The 20,618-nt window shown below is 38.8% G+C and overlaps 1 non-coding gene across 1 annotated transcript in view; it reads right to left on the bottom strand.

Annotated features, from left to right (window-relative positions):
* Window positions 1-317: 317 nt before the first annotated feature.
* Window positions 318-20,618, bottom strand: part of LOC105479509 (uncharacterized) — a 78,261-nt gene continuing 57,960 nt past the window's right edge. The window contains exons 2-4 of the transcript XR_011623637.1: window positions 18,691-18,873; window positions 1,297-1,463; window positions 318-455 (exon numbers count right to left, since the gene is read on the bottom strand). This is a non-coding gene — a transcript (uncharacterized protein). The remainder of the gene's footprint in view (window positions 456-1,296; window positions 1,464-18,690; window positions 18,874-20,618) is intronic.

The raw sequence follows: 20,618 nt of genomic DNA, 5'->3' as shown, positions 1-20,618 counted from the left end.
TGGGCATGGTGGTGCATGCCTGTAATCCCAGCTACCTGGGAGGCTGAGGCAGGAAAATCGCTTGAACCCAGGAGGTGGAGGTCGTGGTGAGCCAAGATTGCATCATTGAACTCCAGCCTGGGCAACAAGAGCGAAACTCCTCTCAAAAAATAAAATACTAAATGAATGTTTCTGATTAAAATCAAACGTTGTTCAAGTCTGAAAGCAAACTATGTAGCTGGTTTGGGAAATAGAAGTATACTCTTTAAAATATTTTTTCCCTCAACATTTGAAATAAGTACGTATAGTATAAAAAATGTCCATGCCTTACCTTGAAAACCATTTTTAAAATCTGCTCCATTTGGTAAGAGATCTGGAGTATATTCACTGTAGCCACCTACATAAAACTGACTGAAGACATTGAGACCAACCAGTCTTCCTGGGGCGATAATGGATTTATTTTTATGATCATCTACCTTCAAAAGGAGAAAAAAATCAAAACCTATTTAAAAAGGAATTAATTCCCCAGGGAGAACTGTTAAGATACTCTTGTTATTTCCCATTAACTTGGCATAAAAAATTTACAAAGACAGGGATTTTGAAGAAATATAAAACACGATACCACTCAATTCTCTGCTTCTCTGCTGGTGTCTGTTACCACGGATATATTAATAGAGCAATCATGGTTTTGCATTTCAATCAAAATCAAAGTTCTTCAAAGATTAGGTGCTGGCATTCTGCTGATTCCCCTCCATTTAGACTTCCTTCTCTTCTATCAATTCTCCATAGAACCACCAGAGTCATTTATCAAAAATTAGAAATCAACATGGTACCCACCTTCCTGTTTTAAGTAGCTCATCATAGTTCTTTTGATAGAAATATAAACTTCTTAGCACATCTAAGCCCTTTGATAATATAGACCTTATCTGTCTCTAACCACTTCTCTTGCTCCCCCATCTCCTGACCTCAAAACCACGCTGAACTACTTGCATTCCTTAAGCTAGTACTGACCATTCCTTAATTTAATACTGACCATTGTGTTCTTTCCTAACTCCTATTTGAAGTTATGCTCAAGCATCACCTTCTCTGGGAAGCACTTTCTGACTCCTCTCTCTCACCCTTATCTATGTTAGTAATCCCTCTTATCTGTTCTCACACCACTTAATTGTAATCATCTCTCTATTTCCCTAGTTGGTACAATAGTCTGTGAATTTTGTGGATGCAGGCATCATGGGCTATTCACCTCTGTACCTTAGCACAGATCCTACAATATACTAGTGCTCACTTTGTGGAAGAGACAAAGGAATGACTCTTTACCTTCAGCCAGCCCTCTTGGAAGAACTTCCCCAGATGAACAGTGTGGACTCCAAGGCTCAGATTGAGGGGATCACTCCTGATGCTTGCTATGCCAGACCCCAGGTTATAACTATAAACCACACTGCCATTGAGCAGGCCCACAGCCAGGAAGTCATCGCCATTCAACCCTGGAATGAGAAGACACATGGGGAAAGCTCACTGAGAGAAAATTCAGGAGTTCCGTCAGCTTTATTCTACTGACTGGTTCTGAATTACAGATCAGTATGGTAAGTTATAATACACATTTAGTCTCTTGTCAGCATTTAGGTACATGTGCAACTGGCTGTTGTTATTCCCAGCCCCAGAAACAGAGCACCAAGAGTTTATGTCTTTGAAGCCATGAGGGTTCTGGTCAACCTGGGGAATGATCAATGATCACCTAAAAAGTTGAATGGGATTAAAATCTCCTTTTGTCGGATTGAAATTCAGTATGCACTTTACAATAAGGAGAACTTCACAATAGAGTAGAACTGCTCTGGTAGCTAAGAAGATTCAAAAGGCTGAGATGACCTAGCGTCAGCTTTGAAGTTCTTTCTATGATTTGAGAATAGTATAAAGATCAATTTATTCCTATCATTGCTCAGAATATGTTATCATTATTCTATTACAAAAGCTCTTAACCATGCCCCATGACCATTTAAAGGTGGGTTGTTTCTGTGTTCCCTCTTCTCTCTCTCCTTGCATTAGTTCAGAGCCATTCATGCAATACAGTGAGTTACAGGACCCAGAGCACTCAGGAGACAGTTCTTAAAGACCCACAGGACAAGGGAGTGGTTGGGAGAGACCCAGCATTAATCACTTAGGGGAAGACGCTAGCAGTATCCTTGGTGGGATTAAGAAGTCTATATGATCAGTTGGTATATAGCAAGAGATCTGTTCACAGGAAGCAGGGATCCAAATACGTCACTGAGCTTCTGAAAAGTATGTTAGTGGGTGGGGCAAAAGAATAATTCAATACTGAGGCTAGCAGTCAGGAAACTGAGGCAAAGACTTCTGCTTAGAGGAAGGACATAAGAACCCCCTAGATGTAAGAGGTTTAAGCATGGGGGAAAAAGTTGAATTGAGTCCTTGACATAGAAAAAATTTATTATGAGTATACACAGACTCCTCCATCTGTATTTATAGGAACGATGCTTTGTCTGTTGACTGAGCTTCTATTGTTACTTTGATCAGGGTAAAGGAGAGAAAGATCTGCAGGGATGTAGGTTTCCAGACAGGGTGGAGAGGTGGGCTTCCTGAGGCAATGGAAAGTGGAAGACAGAGATATTATTTAGAGATACTTGAACGCTGCCTCTGCTTTTCTAAAGGTTCTGCCATGGGTCCTGAGCAGAGTTACTTTTGAAAACTCTCTAGGTGAGTCTAATATACAGTCATGGTCAAGAGCAACTGTATTAAGTGGCCTACAATTGACCAAGTACATTGGGAACTTAAGGCAAGTCTCTTTCTTTCTTCCTCTCATTGTGGTGATTTCTTCCCACCTGCAATGCTGCATCAGGTTAGCTAGGTTGTATATTTAAAATGGAAAGTTCAATGTTTCCGGAGAAAACGTAGATTCAGGAAGGCAGTTAGAAAGGCAGAAAGGAGAAAAACTACTACTAGAGGTTGGAGATAGTCTTTCAGGCAGCTGTTGGGATATAGAAGAAATTGGGAGGGGTGGAGGAGAAAACATGAGATTTTTCTGTGGGTTGCGAATGGAAATTTTTCTGAGAGCTTCTGGAGGGGATTTGAATTGTCTTTCAAATTGTCCAGGTTATTGCAATGGAGCCAGTATTGTGCCAGTTGAACTGTAAGGTAGTGGGAGGGCGTATTGATTTCAGCTATATCCTTCTTTCCTTTCTGTCTTGTGCTCTCCTTGAGAGCCCATTTCATGCCAGGAGCATCATTATTATCCTTAGGTCCTTGATGGCCTGGTGAGGAGGAGATAGGAGGTTTGTTTCAAGTTCCATGAAGAGCAGAGTAGAAACAAATGAGAGCAGCCATTAAGACAAGGTGAGGAGGAGGGTTAGGAAAGCAAAAAGGCGATTTTTCAGTTTGTTTCTGAGCTCACCCAGAAAAGGACAACCAAGAGCTTGTTAGATGAAAAAAGAGGATACAGTGAAGAGTGCTGTTTAAATCAGAAGGGAGAACTTTGCAGCAACCCAGGAGGAACAGAGAAGAACAGGGTGTATTTAAGAACTGCTGGGGTCGGGTGCGGTGGCTCACGCCTGTAATCCCAGCACTTTGGGAGGCTCAGGTGGGCAGATCACGAGGTGAGGAGATCGAGACCATCTTGGCCATCCTGGCTAACACGGTTAAATCCCGTCTCTACTAAAAATACAAAAACAAAATTAGCCGGGCGTGGTGGCGCATGCCTATGGTCCCAGCTACTCGGGAGGCCGAGTTAGGAAAATGGTGTGAACCCGCGAGGTGGAGCTTGCAGTGGGCCGAGTTCGCGCCACTGCACTCCAGCTTGAGCGACAGAGCGAGATACCGTCTAAAAAAAAAATGAAGAAGAAGAAGAACTGCTGGGATGTGGGCTTGAGTGGCATTTACTGCCTGTGGCAGGAAAGGAAACTGAAAAAGGAGAAAGGGCTATATCTTTAAGGGCCTAATATGCTACAATGAATTATTTAAGTATTTTACCGGAGACTCTTAGGAATCATGAAATGATATTGAATAAGAGAAGTGTATTAGATCTGGATGTTAGAAGAATCTCCTAGTAATGTTGAAGATAGAATATAGAGATAGATAAGGAGGCTCACTGGAATGTCATTCAAGTGATTCAGAAGAGGAAATGATACTGAAATACATTAAACACCTAAATAAATTAAAGTAGTGGCAGAGGGGACAGAAAAAGGGGGAGGAAATTTGCTTGTGATTTGGAAGGAAAATTTGAAAGGACAGATCAATTTGGGTGAAGAGTTGAGGAAGAGAGAGGAGTTGAGGGTGGTTCTGCAGAATCTGGCTTAAAGAACAGGTTCAGTGGCAGGGTCAGTCATGGAGTTAGGAGCCTGGGAAAGGAACAATTGGGGGGAAAAGGCTGAATTTAATTTACAGGTGCTCCTGCCTATAGACCTGTCCCAGGGCAAAGGACTGTGGATGCACCAAGAGGAGGGGATAAGGAGAGCCAGGGAACTAATCACCCATCAAGCAGATGATAGCATCCTATTCCCATGCCATGAGTCCATCAGGTTGCTTTCCTTTCCTCTGCTACTCCTTCCACTCTAGACCTTCCCTGAGTATCAACTCTGGTAGTAAATGATGGAGTAGATAAGAGGAAGAAAAGTAGTTTACTGCCATGGCCAGTACCTAGAAAGTGACTTGGAAGTGCTCTAGAGTGTTTCCAAACCAAGAAGTTCTTTACAATCACTTAGGGAATGTTTCAAAAATACACTTTTTGGAACCTGTCTTATACCACTTGCATGAGAATCTTTGAAGCTAGATCCTAGAAATATTTTATTAACAGGATCCCCAACGGGTTTTTTTTTTTTTTTTTTTTTTTGTAATAAGGCCAGATTGGTATTAGTAACTGTAAGAGGGCCAAGGCATGAAACTTGTGCGGTTGAATGGGGCTTTAAGTTCCAAAGCGCCCTGTTGCTTGGTTTAATGCTCTGTGTCACTGTCTTGAAATTCTTAATACTTTTATCTTTGAACTGTGTTTTGAAAGTGAAGTCCATGAAGCAACAAACATGAGTGGTAACAGAGGAGACCCATAAATACAATATGCATGTTTGCTCTTTCACATGTAAGGCTTGTGATATCCCATGAGAACAACGTTTCCACAGTACTGGGAGTTCAGTGATATGCAAAATGAGTACATGCTAAATATATTATGTTTAATGACTAAGTGGGGGATCTGACAGTCCCAAGAGGCCATGCTCCATTTGGGCCAGAACTTACTTCAAGTGCAGGAAGAAGGGAGTGGTGGTCTAAGAAACATGAACCATCAAGGAACCCTATTATTTCATCATTATTCCTGCTACTTTTCTGTATTAGCTAACTATTTACACTGAAAATGATGACAGAGAAGAAAAGAGAAAGAGAAGGAAGTCCACAATTCCTTTTCCTCTCACTCCTACCTAACTCATCAGTAGCCAAAGGTCGAGAGTGTTGATAGTGTGCATATCAACAACTGAAATAAAGAGAGTTAACTTAAATTTGTGTAGTGTCTCTGGTGTTCTGTTAATAAGGAAGTACATATGCATGCACAAGCTTTGAAAGATAAATTGTATAATTTTGGTGATTTTGCATGTGTGTTAAATACTTTTCTATTTTAAACTGGCATTGCAGAATAAAAAGGCAAACTCCCTTGTTCAAAAAGCAGGGAGAAATGAGAGAAATGAGAACCACCCTCAACTCCTCTCTCTTCCTCAACTTTTCACCCAAATTGATCTGTCCTTTCAAATTTTCCTTCCAAATCACAATATTTTCTATTTTAAAGTGGCATTGAACAATATAAAAAGAATGGTAAAATTTAATATTTTAATTTTTTAACTTAGAATGGCATAAATGCAAATAAAAGACATTGTGTTGTCTTTCTAAGTTAAGATTAGTCATTCTAAGCTTATTCTTACTCATTCTAAGTCACTATAATGTTGAGAGATCAGTGAAGACAGAAAAATGCTTTATATTTTAGTATCTTTAATGGCATTTCTCCCTGCTTTTTGAACAAGAGAGTTTGCCTTTTTATTCTACAATGGGTCCCACAAATTATGTAGCTGTCTCTCCTTGGTGTCATCATAACACAAATCAGGAAAGAACAAAATGAAAATGAGACCTTCCTGAACATTTGAGGCCACTCAGAGCCTTTGTATGTAGATGAGACACTGAAACCTGTCAGGGCAGTATGTGTGGGGTGATGCTGATGCACACATGGATGTCTGAAAGCGACGTGGCTGCTAGGTGGTGGAGTCTGAGTCTGAAGACAGCCTGGTTCCAGAGCCTGTGCTCTTAAACACTGTCCATGTCCATGCAGCAGAGAAGGAGAAGCAAGTCTGACTGGGGTTGTGCCCCTCTCTCACACCTTCAGCACCCCCTTCCCAAATGCTTCTTTCTGGGAAACAAGAAGGGATGATAATATCTCTTCAGATTATTCTAAGGATTAAGTGAGATTTAATGTGTAAGCATTAGTCCACTGGCCAACCTAGCACATAGTAGGTACTCAATAAATGCGTATTTCTTTCCTCTTCTCAGCAACTCTGGCCTGACCTTAACTGTGTGTACCTGATTTCATCCCCCCATTTTATGAAGTCTGGAAAGCAGGCATTCCTGGCTCCTAGTTAACCTCTTGGGTCGGGAACAGGAGTCAGGAGTAGTACAATTTTTCTTTCTATTTTTTGTTTGTTTGTTTTATTTTTTTGGCTATAGCCCAAATTGCTTCAGGGCATTATTTGATCCAAATAAAAATTTTTCAAGGATCAAACATGGAAATGTAATGAAATGACTTGAAGGCATCATTTTTAAGCATCGATTTTTATATCTTATGTCACGTTCCTGGAATTTCTTATAATGGGAATTTCTTGACTTAACAGCCCATAATAACATAAGCAATGGCATATTCAAACAACCACCAGTGCTATAGAATTATTTCATTCTCAAATTCAGCTTTCTATTAAACATTATTCTTCGAGTAGCTTTGGGAAATATATGAGCAATTTATATTTTTATATTTGTCAAGTTACAAAGAAACAGGTGAAAATCCACATTTGTATTGTCATGTAGAAATGTTTAGCAATTGACATAGTGAGAGTTTTTTTCATGAAAAGAATTGGAACCAAGCTCACTTGGTATGCAGAACACAAATCCACAGTGAATCTTAATGAAATCAGGCTTAGGAAGATTTTTAGACAAGGCAAGAGATACTTGTTGGATATTACTTCAGAGCTGGTGCTAAGAAGGAAGGATTTTGAGAGATTATGTTGTGCAAGTAGTAAAAAGAGGAGGAAGGAAACAATAGGAAGTGACTCTACATGAATAGTAGTTAAGAGTAACAAGATCTGGGAAGTGAATAAAAATCCTTTAAAAATGCGCAGGAAAAAAAACAACAACTGGATCTCTCTTTGGCTAGAAAGAAAAGTCATACATACAGTGAAGAGTGCTGTTTAAATCAGAAGGGAGAACTTTGCCGCAACCCAGAAGGAGGAGAAAAGAACAGGGTATGTTTAAGAACTGCTGGGGTCCGGCGTGGTGGCTCACGCCTGTAATCCCAGCACTTTGGGAGGCCGACATGGGCAGATCATTAGGTCAGGAGATTGAGACCATCCTGGCTAACACGGTGAATCCCTGTCTCTACTAAAAATACAAAAAAATGAGCCCGGTGTAGTGGCAGGCGCCTGTATTCCCAGCTACTCGGGAGACTGAGGCAGGAGAAGGGCGTGAACCCAGGAGGCGGAACTTGAAGTGAGCAGAGATCCGTCTCAGAAAAAAAAAAAAAGAAAAGAAAAGTCATAACAACTCCGTCAACAGCGTCAAGCAGTGAGTTTCGAAGTGGGTATGTTGTGGCAAGCCATACTTGGCATTATAACGGCAACTCATAAGATTGGTTAGAGCACATCTCCTGGGGGAACAAGATGAGATGCTGTGGTCAGAATACCATCTGGCCTCATAATGCACCAAGAATAGTGATTTGTTAATGGAAGTAAGGACTTAATCTAGGTGAAGAAGTGGATGGTGGCATTGTTAGGGATGGGAAAGATGATGAAACATGGAAACAAGGTAAAGGATGCTGCTATGAATATTCTGAAAGAAAAGTGCAAAGTAGTTGAGACGAGAGTGTCAGGACATTCTAAGATGTCTCAGATGGGTTTTAAAACTTTGATGCAGGAGGTATGAGTGGTGGTGATAGTAACAGATCTTAAATATATACCACCTTGGGAGCAAATAAGAAAAAATGTTTTTGTCACAAGCATATAATTATAGTTAAGCTTATGGTATTTTTTCCATAAATTACTTAGGTCTGCTTGCAGGATTTTTCCGTAGTTCGTTTGATGTTAAACCTAAAGGTTTTACTGTGTATATTGGTAGTTCTCCAACCTGGCTGAACCTTGTCAGCATAGCCTCTGATTTAATTCTCACGTAAGAACAAGAAGGGGAAATCTATTATATAGGAATGAGGAAAAGAATCAAAGGTTTCAGAGAGTATGCCCAGGAGAAATTGTGCAAGTCAGCTTGACCTGAAGGCAAAAGAGAGAGACATAACAAGGAGTGAAAATTGTCAGAACTCTGTGGCAACCCTGAGTGCCTTATGGTAATCATTATGAAATTCTCATGAGAAAAAAACATGCCTATGAAGTAACTGTAATTAGAAGTGGTCTAATTAGTTCCACCTTGAAGGACTGCCTGGACAAGAGTAGCTAGTGGTTCAAGCCATGGATTCATTAATGAAACCCTCAAAGGAAGCATAAAATTCATTTATAAAAGATGTAATTCAAGTCTGTGCTTTGGAGAGACTTTAGAGGCACACCTGTCCTGCTGTTTCTCTTACCAATTCTCACTAATCATTGTGTGTTGTAAGTTACAAAGCTGTACATGCTTGTGTTCTCACTTGGTGTGCTTAGGGCATACCCCAGAAATTAGAACTACTTCTCTGGAAGTGGCAGGAGCTCATTCTTAAGTTCTTTACATAAGGGTTCAGAATGGTTTAGAAGGCTGTTCCTTGGATTGTTCTAAAGGGGCATATTGGAACTCTAAAACATTTATGTAGACAGTGCTGTGAAATTCATGTGTATTTCAGCACACTCCAGTTAACACAAAGATTAATATTGTGACTTTTAACATCATAGAAACATGGTAATCCTCAGATGATCCAACAGTCTTTTAATTCCAATAGATTAAATTTCCTAAAGTATTTCATTTAGAAGGAAAGGTTTAATAGTAAAGAAATAATAGATGTAATTTGTTATTTCTTCAAACACTTATTCTAATATGGTAAAATAGTATCATTTATTAAATCTAATTTATTCCTCTAATATGATAATGTACTTTGCAGAGTTCAGCAAAGTCCCAAGTAGTACAAGGACATGAGTGCTTAATCTTGGACATTTCGCTAATTTAAGTTCTGGCTGCTCACTTCCAGTTATCTCACTCTTTTGAAAAAAACTGGTAAAGATAACAACTAATAGGATTGTCTCTAGGAATGACTTCAAGTGTTTTAAAAGATATTTCCAAGTGGATTAAGAAATTCTAAGTGACAAGTTAATTTTTCTTCTCCCTTCTTCCTTTCCTGTCAAGGCTGAAAGAGAAAATGTAAGAGGAGCCACAACGATGGTGCTGTGGTTCTTCCACCAAAGGAATATTGCTTACAGAATGGCGCTTGATTACTGGTGGGAGTTCCCATCTGGAGGAACCTTTTGTGAAGATACTTTTGCAGCCATATTTGATTATAGTTCAAGGGCTTGTAATGCCTTTGATTTGTGAAAGAAGGAAACGATCTTTTGATTAAATATTCTTAATATAACAAAACAATGATTCTGAGACAGAGACACCAAGATAAACCTAATTCAGTTTCAGTTGTTTTTTTCAACTGACTGTGAGAGGATATATTCAGTTTTTAGGAAGAAGGTGAAATTAGATATGAATGAAAAGTTAGATACATGTGAAAGGTCTTAGGAAAATTATAGAAGTTTATGCAATTTGAATCAAAACTAAAGTAAAACAAAAAATATATATCTAGGTTGATATGTGAGAAACAAGACCCAAACGAGTGAAAGTCCTTACTACCAGAACAAGATGTATTGAATGGTACAGGATTTTAGACATTTGAGCCATTTTTATCCCATATTCAGTTACAATCTCTACTTTAGGGGATGCTAAACTAAAATTAAGATGACTAAAGATTTTGGATTAACTCTTAAAGAGCATATAGTCTCTGTTTATCTTAGATCTGTATAGGTCCTGTTCATAGTGACAAACTTTTGGCTTCCTGTTCCGTTCATATGATTATTCAGTTATGGATATTCTAGGGTTTTGAGAGCATTAGAACCATGTACAGCCATGACCATGATGTTTCATCATTAGCCATTGAGCACAATGGATACAATATAGTGTCTACCTCATAGGATTAAAACCATTAAAATGTAGGCAATGTAGACTGGCACTTGTTGTGGCCAAATTAATACGGTGTCCTGACTTGCATCTGTGCTAGTGAACAGACAGTGTGGAAGGGTTGATAGGAACAACAAATCCAGTGCTGTGCTCAGAGCATACAAAAATGTGATAAAATGCATTTCTTGGGGATACATATGGCCCACATTTTTATATCTCTTGAGCAAAAGGAGGTGAAACTAGAAAAAATGGCAAATCTGTATCTCTCTTGCTGTCGGAGATGAGACTGTGAAAATAAAGGATGTAAGCACCAGTTTGTGGGTAAACTTAAATTCCCACAAGATGAAACCACATGAGCTTACTGCAAGTATAGAACAAACTTGAAAACGTGGGCTTGTTGTTGATTGATTTGTACTTGGCCCCTTCTCTTTTTGTTCTCTGGATGTTCCCCTGTGAAATCAAGGTTACCCACTTTGAATCATCCTTAAATGTATATTCCCTCTTCAGAAATACATTTGAAAAAAGATGGGGGAAGATTTGCAAGTATCTATATATCTTTGTCATGTCTAACCCTGTTTGAGTACTAGTCACATGTGACAATTTTTATGTGTTTCTCAGTCAGTTGGGAAAGTGAATAGCTTAACTTCTTTTTAAACTATTTTAAAAGACTCAAACAATTTAAAACAGACAATTTTGACATTATAGTACAGGATATTTAATTCCATGAAAACCAAGATTTGATAATTTGAGGTTCTTAGGAAGAAAATTCTCACGATTTCTAGTCTTCCTGATGTGATTACAGAAGAAAATAATGAGCATTTTTCTGTTATAAAAAATTGAATATGGGCATACACTGTCAGTTTTGTTTATAAAATACCTCAGTGCTGTGCAATTGAACGACGTGTTACATTAGGGAATTGGCCACAGCCTGCTCTCATTCATCAGGCATCTTCCTTCTGCCTGCTCCCTACCAGGGCTCTCTGAAGAACAGGCTGAGCCGATTGCTTCTGTGACACTCCCAGCTTCAATTTTCTTTTTCTATTCTGTAGGGTTACATTCATTCCATTTTTTTCCACAGAAAAACATCAAGCTATACTTACGCACTCTTATTTCTGTTACAGTTTATAACTAAGGGCTTGAAGCAAATAAGAAATTACTTGGCAGAAAATATGAGGCAACCTTTCATAATTACCACAGCATAGAAGATCTATATGCCAGAGACTGACAGAAAGCTATGTGCATAAAGTGCTTAGATGCATAGATTAAATTTCCAGGAAGTCAAATATATTTCTTCTAATTTTTTTTTCTTTTTGAGACAGAGTTTTGCTTTTGTCACCCAGGCTGGTGTGCAATGGCACGATCTTGGCTCACTGCAACCTCCGCCTCTTGGGTTCAAGTGATTCTCCTGCCTCAGCCTCCCGAGTAGCTGGGATTACAGGCACCTGCCACCATGCCCAGCTAATTTTTGTATTTTTAGTAGAGACAGGGTCTCACCGCGTTGGCCAGGCTGGCCTTGAACTCCTGATCTTGGGTGATCCACCTGCCTTGGCCTCCCAAAGTGCTGGGATTATAGGCGTGAGCCACTGTGCCCAGCCCCTAAAATTTTTTTATCACTGTATTATACAACTTTAATACAAGCTACAGTTGAGATTTTAACTTCTATTTCAAAGATGCAAACAGTGCTACAGATTTCCCCTCCCCCTTCATTTAGATCCTAACTTCTTCACTACAATCCAAATCAATCAATGCCTACATAGCATTATTAGCTAACTAGGATAGTCTCTGTCCACAGAGAGACTTTCAGTTAGTGAAATAATCAATAAACATGTAATTATTGATTTTTCACCAGCTATCCAGCACAGGAATGATGCAGTCGGGAATTCAAAAGAAATTGAAAGAATTTATGATTAATCTTGTTGAGGGACAAAATTGAGATTATGAAATGCTGCTATTCTAGTGCTTTGATTTATGAAAATGGTACCTTCACATAATTCAAAGCAGTGATTATAAATGACCAAACAGTATTTAATTAGATACCAAATTATGAATAAAACCACAAGTGCGATGTAGGCTTTGTATAGGTAGAATATAAGAGATCCAAATTTGTCAGAGAACATTACATGAATGAGTAGGTCCTGGGAGAGGTAAAGAGGACTAGGGCAGGCATTCCAGGCAAGAGGAAGCTTGACGGTGGACTGAACGAGCATGATGGATCTCAGGTAGCACGAACTGGTTGTTTATGCACTGTTGGAGTCAAGCAGCTGGGCCCAGGCAGGGGAGAATGGAACAGCAAATACCAGCCGGGCTGCTATAGCACTAGTTGTGGAGGATTGCTCAAAGTGAAAGGGAAGGATGAGAAACACGTTGGAGGACATGTTCTGTTCTCTGACGGTTCTCGCTAGATGAGATTTCTACTTTCTGACTTCCACGTTTTCTATCTCTTATGTACATCTTTGCATTCAGTGCTATTTATATTCCAGATATGTATTAGACATTGTGATAGAGGTTGTGTGTGCCAGACAAGGTTCCTGGTTTAGTGTTGTTAATTAGCAAAACTTTAAGTACATGTTTTGCTTTTCTAAATTGACTGTAGGTTTACTGCATCAAGGACTATGCGTTTTTATATTCATTCTTTAAAAAACTGTTGAGTATTTTTATGTGACAGCCACTATAGATATAAAAGGAAAGTAGTGGTTCTGGTTTGCAAAGATATCCAGATAGTTTAAAAAAGATATGAGAATTGTTACCAATGAACTGCAGTGAGATTAATTGTTAAATTTTTCTGGAAGAGGCCGGGTGCAGAGTTGCTCAGGCCTGTAATCCCAGCTACTCGGAAGGCTGAGGCAGGAGAATCACTTAAACCCGGCAGGTGGAGGTTGCAGTAAGCCAAGATCGCACCACTGAACTCCAGCCTGGGTGACAGAGTGAGATTCCGTCTCAAAAAACAAACAAAAATTTCTGGAAGAGTTAAAGACTCTAAAGAAGAATGATCTTTTGAGTTGAGGCTTAAAGGACAGTGTTTTGGAGGCATGCCTATGAAGCATGGGTGGCCCAGGAAGGTGGAACAGCCTGCACAGAAGCAGAGGACGCAGTCACATGACACAGGATGTACACATGTGCTAATATTGCCAAGTGTGGGGCTGAATGAAGCAAAAGGAGATTGTGCAAATGGGCAGGGGCTGGATAAGTGTCTTTGTGTATTATGCAGAGGAGCTTAGGTGGTATGCTATGATGAAACATGTTGATTAGCTAAGAAATGTTTGGACTTGCATGTTAGAACCATCCCCTGTAACAAAGAGGAGAATAGAGGGGAAGAAGGACATGACTGAGCAAAGACACTGGAAAGGAGGTTATTGCTATTGCAATAGTTTGTGACAGAGAAGCCAGGAGCAATGAGGATAGAAAGAAGGAGAAAAAAACAAAAAGTAACTGGGAGGGAAAATGGAGAGACCTCAGTGTTTCATAGAACATGGGGGATGAAATGGAGAGAGACCAGGACCTCATCTGTCTTGTTAATAACTGCTTCCCCAGCACCTAAAGAAGGCCTTATCTAGGTGCCCAACCAATATTTGTCCAAATGAATGAAAGGGAAAGATCGAGATGATTCCTGGGTTTCTGGCTGAAGCAGAATGTTTATACCAGTTACCAACAGAAGGGATACAGGAGGGGAAGCCAAGTATTCATCTGTGGACTACTGTGGGATATATAGGGTGACTTCTAGAAAAGCCGGTCTCTAAGATGTACCTTACAGGAGAGTGGAGGGCAGGAAAGGAAGAGAAGCTAATGAAGGAAATGCCAAATATGACTGCAGGAGCAGAGGAAGAGGATTAGGTTAGGTAAAAATCATAAGTCAAAGGAATGTTTTCAAGATAAAGTATTTGACAGGATATTTCCAGAGAGTTCAATGAGAATGAAGTTTTGCAAAATGAGTGTTCAGCTTTGAAAGACTGAGAGAAGACTATCATCAGTGTTGTCCCCTTGCCTTTTATATGGACGTATCAGAAATTAGAGGTTGGCTTACTCAAGTTATTTTATAAACTCTGTGACTGTGTGCATCTCTTCCCCTGAGGAAGATAAAGGCAGCATATGGTATGGTGATTTTTGTAGTAACAACCAATAGGTAGGTTAGAGATGAATGTTACTAAGCAATAACATCTAAATGTATATGTACTACTATTACAAACATTGACTTGGGTCATTTCTTCTATAGAATAGATAATTGTAAATTGTATGGTTAATAATTATGATATGTTTTAAGAGATTCATTTCTTTAATTCATAGCTTTATGCTATATAAATTGATGAATCATCCCTATATATGACATTATGGCCAATAATTACATACCTTAGTCCATACTTGCATGTGGTCTAATTTAGCTGTCTACTGGAGGTTTTTAGTAGTTGCCTTCAAATATTACTTGCATAAGGTGGGGAAGAGGAGGGAGAGCATTAGGACAAATACTTAATGCATGCGGGGCTTAAAACCTAGATGACGGATTGATAGGTGCAGCAAACTACCACAGCACATATATACCTATGTAACAAACCTGCACGTTCTGCACATGCATCCCAGAACTTAAAGTAAAACTTAAAAAAAAAAACCCAAATATTAGTTGCATAAAAAACACCTAAGGTTCTTGATAAAATTTTATTTTATTTTATTCTAATTTTTGATTCAAGAAGGCCTGGGAACTAGTTTTAACAAGCATATTCTTGTGATTTTAATATATGTGTGAAGAGCTCTTATTTGGAGAAACTCTGTCTTAAATCATTACACAATATATACATGTATTGAAACATCACATTATACCCCATAAATATGTTATACATGTATTGAAACATCACATTATACCCCATAAATATGTACAATTATTGTATCCATTTAAAGAGAAAGCGTTTCAGTGCGATTTGTATTTTTTTAGCTGGTGTTCTTGCTCCCTCATGTGGTGCAATGTGGAACTGTATGTTTTAGAGCTCTCATTTTCAGTTTTTAGAAAATGAACTTCACTGTTTATCAATCTGTTCCCTAGCCTTTATTTAACCATGCTATAAACCTATAAATGCAAGTGTAGAATTAGCATCAATTCCTTTGCATACAAAGCAGAATACTAGAGAAGACTAGAAAACGTCACACGTAAGATTCCACAATTTAGAAATGAGGTGGCTAAAACATTGCTTTATATTTTTTATGTGTGTGTTAAAGATTTTGAAGGAGAATTTGGTAGATGAGTACTGAAGGGTTTTGGTGGCAGTATTTTGGTATCATGGTCCAGGTGTTTGTCTTTTGCTTAGGTTCTCCCTATTTGACTCTTTCAGGATTTAGAATATCAGTTTTGAAACAAGACAGACCTAGGGTCTGCAATACTCATTTGAAGTTTTCATTTGCCAGGCGTTTTTTTTTTCCAAATGAAAAGGATTTAATTGATAAATATATGATAAGCGGTGTGCAGAGTAAAGGGTTAGGAGTAGGAATTCTTTATTTCCCTTCCTGCCCTATAGTGGGCGCATTCACAGATATTTATTAAAACTATTGGAGAGAGGCTTTGTAGGTGATACAGTGATGACTCACTATTTCTGTAAGTGAGAAGAGAAATTTAGAACTTTGCAGCTAGCCAAAGCCTGTAACAAAGGCTCCATATCCTAATGCAGAACAGGCTGTCCATGCTCAGATGAAGAGGAATTGATGGAAGAGTTGGGGGGAGGGGAACCACTGGGGAAATACTAATAGAGGACATAGCATTTGAACTGAAAATCCCTAAGAATGACCACTCTTTAGGAATCTTTGTGAAGCTCTGTTGCTGACTTATATCTCATGCAATTATTTGTTCTTATTGGGATTGTTTTCTTCATTCATTAAATAGTGATTATGGTCAGGCACTGGGTTAAGCATGGGTGTAAAAAGTCGAACAGGGCTGACTTACTCTCTTTCTGTATAAAGCTCCCATTCTGATAGTGAAAACAGACAAGAAACAACTATTTTAAAAATAAATAAAAGAATTCTAGATTAAAGTAATGGCAATGAAGGAAGTAAATAAGAAGCTGAGGTAGAGAATAACTTGGACGGGATGGGATAAGATTTACTTTGGTGAAGGTGGCTACAGAATGCCCTTTTGAGAAAAGACACACTACCGTGTTTATTGAGTACAATGATATATATATATATTTTTTTGAGATGGAGTTTCGCTCTTGTTGCCCAGGCTGGAGTGCAATGGTGCGATCTTGGCTCACTGGAACCTCCGCCTCCTGGGTTCAAGCGATTCTCGTGCCTCAGCCTCCCAAGTAGCTAGGATTACAGGCATGCACCACTATGCCCCGCTAATTTTGTATTTTTAGTAGAGTTGGGCTCTTCTCCATGTTGGTCAGGCTGTTCTCAAACTCCTGACTTCAGGTGATCCGCCCGCCTTGGCCTCCCGAAGTGCTGGGATTACAGGCATGAGCCACCACGCCCGGCCGAGTCCAACGATATTTTAAGAACTTCCATGTATTAAGTTCATTATTCCTCACAACGCTGTAAGGAAATGTACTTTTACTATACTCATTTGATAGGTTAGAAAACAGAGGCACAAATACGTTAAGTAACTTGACACATAATTTGCACATGGTGAAGACTGATTCATGTCTACATCACCAGTCTCTAGAGGCTGCTCCCTTGACCACTGTGATAGCTATTTCCTGTCAAGGCCAAGGAAAAAGCATGCACAAAACCTCTGAGACAGGAAAGCACTTGGTGGTTAAGGCACTGGAAAAAGAGCTTAGGAGAAGAGCACAGAGATAGTGAGAGTGGTCTGGTTGTGTTCGGAGATACAGGCTGGGATCTGATCCTGAAGGCCCTTTGAGAATATGATAAGAAGATTTGGATTGCATTGTAAGTGCAGTAAAAAGCCACAGATGGGTTTTAAACAAGGTTCAGACATGATCTAATAAACCTTTTAAGAGGCTAACTCTTATTGCAATGTGGAGAATTAATTGAAGGCAGGAAATCAGTAGGGAGACCAGTCAGGAGGAGGTCATAAGGTTTCGGCATAGAGATGGGGAAGAGATTCAAACAAATTTTGGAGGTAGAATGAATTGCACTTTATATGATAGAGTACCCATCCTAGCAGACATGGTGGGAGGCTGAAATACATTTCATTTGGGGTGTAGGCTCCTTTCAGACATGTGCTAATACAGAAAAGAGTGTTTGGTGTTAAGAGACAGTCACTGATTGAGTTGAAAAACACAGAATATGTTATTTACCCTAGCACAGTAGAAGCACTGACAACTGAGAGAGAGGTCTTTTTCTGTTACAATATGTTGATCTCACAGATGAAAACACTGAACTCAGATAAGTTAGGTGATTAATTGCTTAACTATTGATTGCAGACTTAAAAGTAAAACATAGGTAATTTTCCTTGACTTAACACATGCATAACTAGTTTCTACTTAAGAGAGAAAAATTTAAGTTATAAGTTGATTTCCCACCAATTCCAGGGCACTGGAGTACTTTGTTACAGGCTGAGTACTTTCTTACTTCTTGCTCCTTTAATTTAGAATGGTTTTCTCTGAGGGCAACAACTGTTTCCATTTTATAACACACAGAAAAATGAGAATTTCCCTTCTCTCTTCACATATGGAAACAGAAAGAAACAGAGGAAAGGACAAATCAATAAACTTACTTTCCATGTGACTTGGTCACCTTCCCTGTCCTCATGTTTGCCTGTAGGAATTTTTTCTTTTGATTATAAAAGGTAGCTGATATGGTTAGGTTTTGTGTTCCCATGCAAACCTCATCTTGAATTGTAATCCCCATAATCCCCAGGTGTCAAGGGAGAGACCAGGTGGAGGTAATTGAATTATGGGGGTGGTTTTCCTCATGCGTTCTCCTGATAGTGAGTTCGTTCTCAGGAGATCTGATGGTTTTATAAGGAGCTATTCTCCCCTTTGCTAGGCACTTCTTCCTGCTGCCTCGTGAAGAAGGTGCTCTGCTTCCTCTTCACCTTCTACCACGATTATAAGTTTCCTGAGGCCTCCCCAGTCATGCTGAACAGTGAGTCAATTAAACCTCGTTCCTTTGTAAATTACCCAGTCTCTGGCAGTTCTTATAGCAGCATGAAAACTGACTAATACAGTAGCTGATGTAAAGTAGAGCATCAGAAAGGGTCAGGGAACTGCTAAATACTTGGGACTACAGGGAACATGCTCAAGGCAGAAAACAGGAGGAGGCTGCATCTAGGCAAATGCCTTTTTTTTTTTTTTTTTTTTTTTTTTAACCACAGCCAATTAGAATCTCCCTGAGGAATCTCTAAAGTATTCTTAAAGGAGCAAGGCAAGTCCTAGAGGGTTCAATTAATCTTACCATGGCCTTTCTGTCCAGTAAAAAATATCAAGTTATTTTGCAGTGCTGAGTGATTGTTTGCCAGCTGAAACTTCAGGTGGAATTCATAATGGAAGCTGATGTCTGAGATCCGTGAATAAGCCAGGAATGAGGTGTATCCAAAGGCATCCGTGCCACTGAACCTCGGCTGAGTGATATTAATAGCTGTGGAAAAACCCAAACCAAACAGTTAAAATAAACCTGTACATGTATTTGTAAAGTGAGGGTTACGTTTTGCTGATTTATCTGGCCAAATAGTCTGTTTACTATTACATTAATTATACTTTAGTGCCCTTCAGCATTGAGCAACAAAGTGACTCAATAGGAAATTTCAAAACAAGAACAAAGCAAGTGCAATGTTTTGAGATCTTATATACAACCTTCACTAGCACACTCTTTCTACATAATGGATAATTTACTTAAAAAGCAAACCCCTATATTTTGAAGCTTAATTTTAGAAATAGAAAAGATTACTGGCAGCCAAAGTATTTGCTCAGGTGCCTCGTAAACATGATTTGGCATCCAAAACCTGGATATGACTTAGAGAGGAGCTCACAACTTTGAACAAACTGTTCTTTTCTAATCCTGCACCTTTATATGAGCCAAAGCCCCAGGTCAGGGCTAGGAAAGTCAAGAAACAGGAAGGAAATTGGTCAGTTTTCCATCACCATTGGTGAGTGACCAGAACTTTGCTTTAAGTAAAAATACTTGTTTAAAAGAAATGTTCATTCTTTCTTTGCTGGGATGCTTGTTAAGTAATAAAAGCATGGAATTCAATAGGTGTGAAAGTATAGGGAGATTTATTAAAAACAGGAAATGGTAAAATAGAAGTTCAAGGGCCAGTGTGAAAAAAATGGAATTTAATTGAGAGGTGCTTCTTGTATCAAACTCTTCTCTTTCATTATACTGTGTCCTTCATAAGTCCCCACTGACTTTTTACATTTCCTTACCCCAAGAGGACAACAGAAAATAGAAAGGGGGATTTTTGACACCCCATTCCTGTCTTTTATGGGTGATGTCACCAGATTAAGGGATGTTCCTAGGATCTATTTTTATTGGTTGGGGACAGCTCGGTTGAGAACATGAGAGCTTACGTTGTTTCCTTCTCAAGAGATGTTGGAACTCCAGGGAAGCTGTAAAACTAGAATTTTTACAAGCCTTAAGAAATATCCTCACTCTGGTATCTAACGCTTAAAAGAGCTTCTTATGTCTGTTTATAATTGTGTAGCAAATAATTGTGCTGTCCTGGGAAAAACGATTCTTATTGTCAAATGTTTATATATCTTTGTTTCATATGACTATTAAACTAAGATGTTTGTGTGAATAAGCTGAATGCTTTGTTTTGATATTTTATTAAAATCTTATGTTTATTATATGACTATTAAACTATTTGTGTGAATAAGGTGAATACTTTGTTTTGATATTATATTAAAATCCTATCAGTTTATTCCCTGGGATGTGTGGCATAGGTTAAGTATAATTTTCTCAAAACTCACCCGAATGTGAAGTAGGGACTTTTGAGACATTTTGCTTCTTATACTTATTTTTTAATCTAATGAAAACTTTATAAATTGTGTCCCTGAGATAATAACACTCTTCCCATCAGGTGTATCACTTTCAGTAGTACTATGGGGAGGGTGACTGAGGGAAATGAAATGTACTGGAATTGAAACAGAATAAAAATACTGACCATCATTCAATGTTGGCATTAAAAACTATGAAAATAGAATTCGGTTAAATTTAACACTAAAATAGAAAAGGAATGACTATCTTTTGCTTTTAATATTTCTTCCTGTCAATAATTTACAACTGAGTCTACCTAAAGGTTTCATTACATTTAGGCTAGATTGACAAATACATATCTCATATATATAGTATTTTACTGTCAGACCCTGTGCTAGATGCTGGTG

This window comes from Macaca nemestrina, chromosome 5 (genome assembly GCF_043159975.1).
Source record: "Macaca nemestrina isolate mMacNem1 chromosome 5, mMacNem.hap1, whole genome shotgun sequence".
NCBI classification, from domain to species: Eukaryota; Metazoa; Chordata; class Mammalia; order Primates; family Cercopithecidae; genus Macaca; species Macaca nemestrina.
The sequence above is the reverse complement of the archived record's forward strand: the minus strand, read 5'-3'. Positions and strand labels throughout refer to the sequence as shown.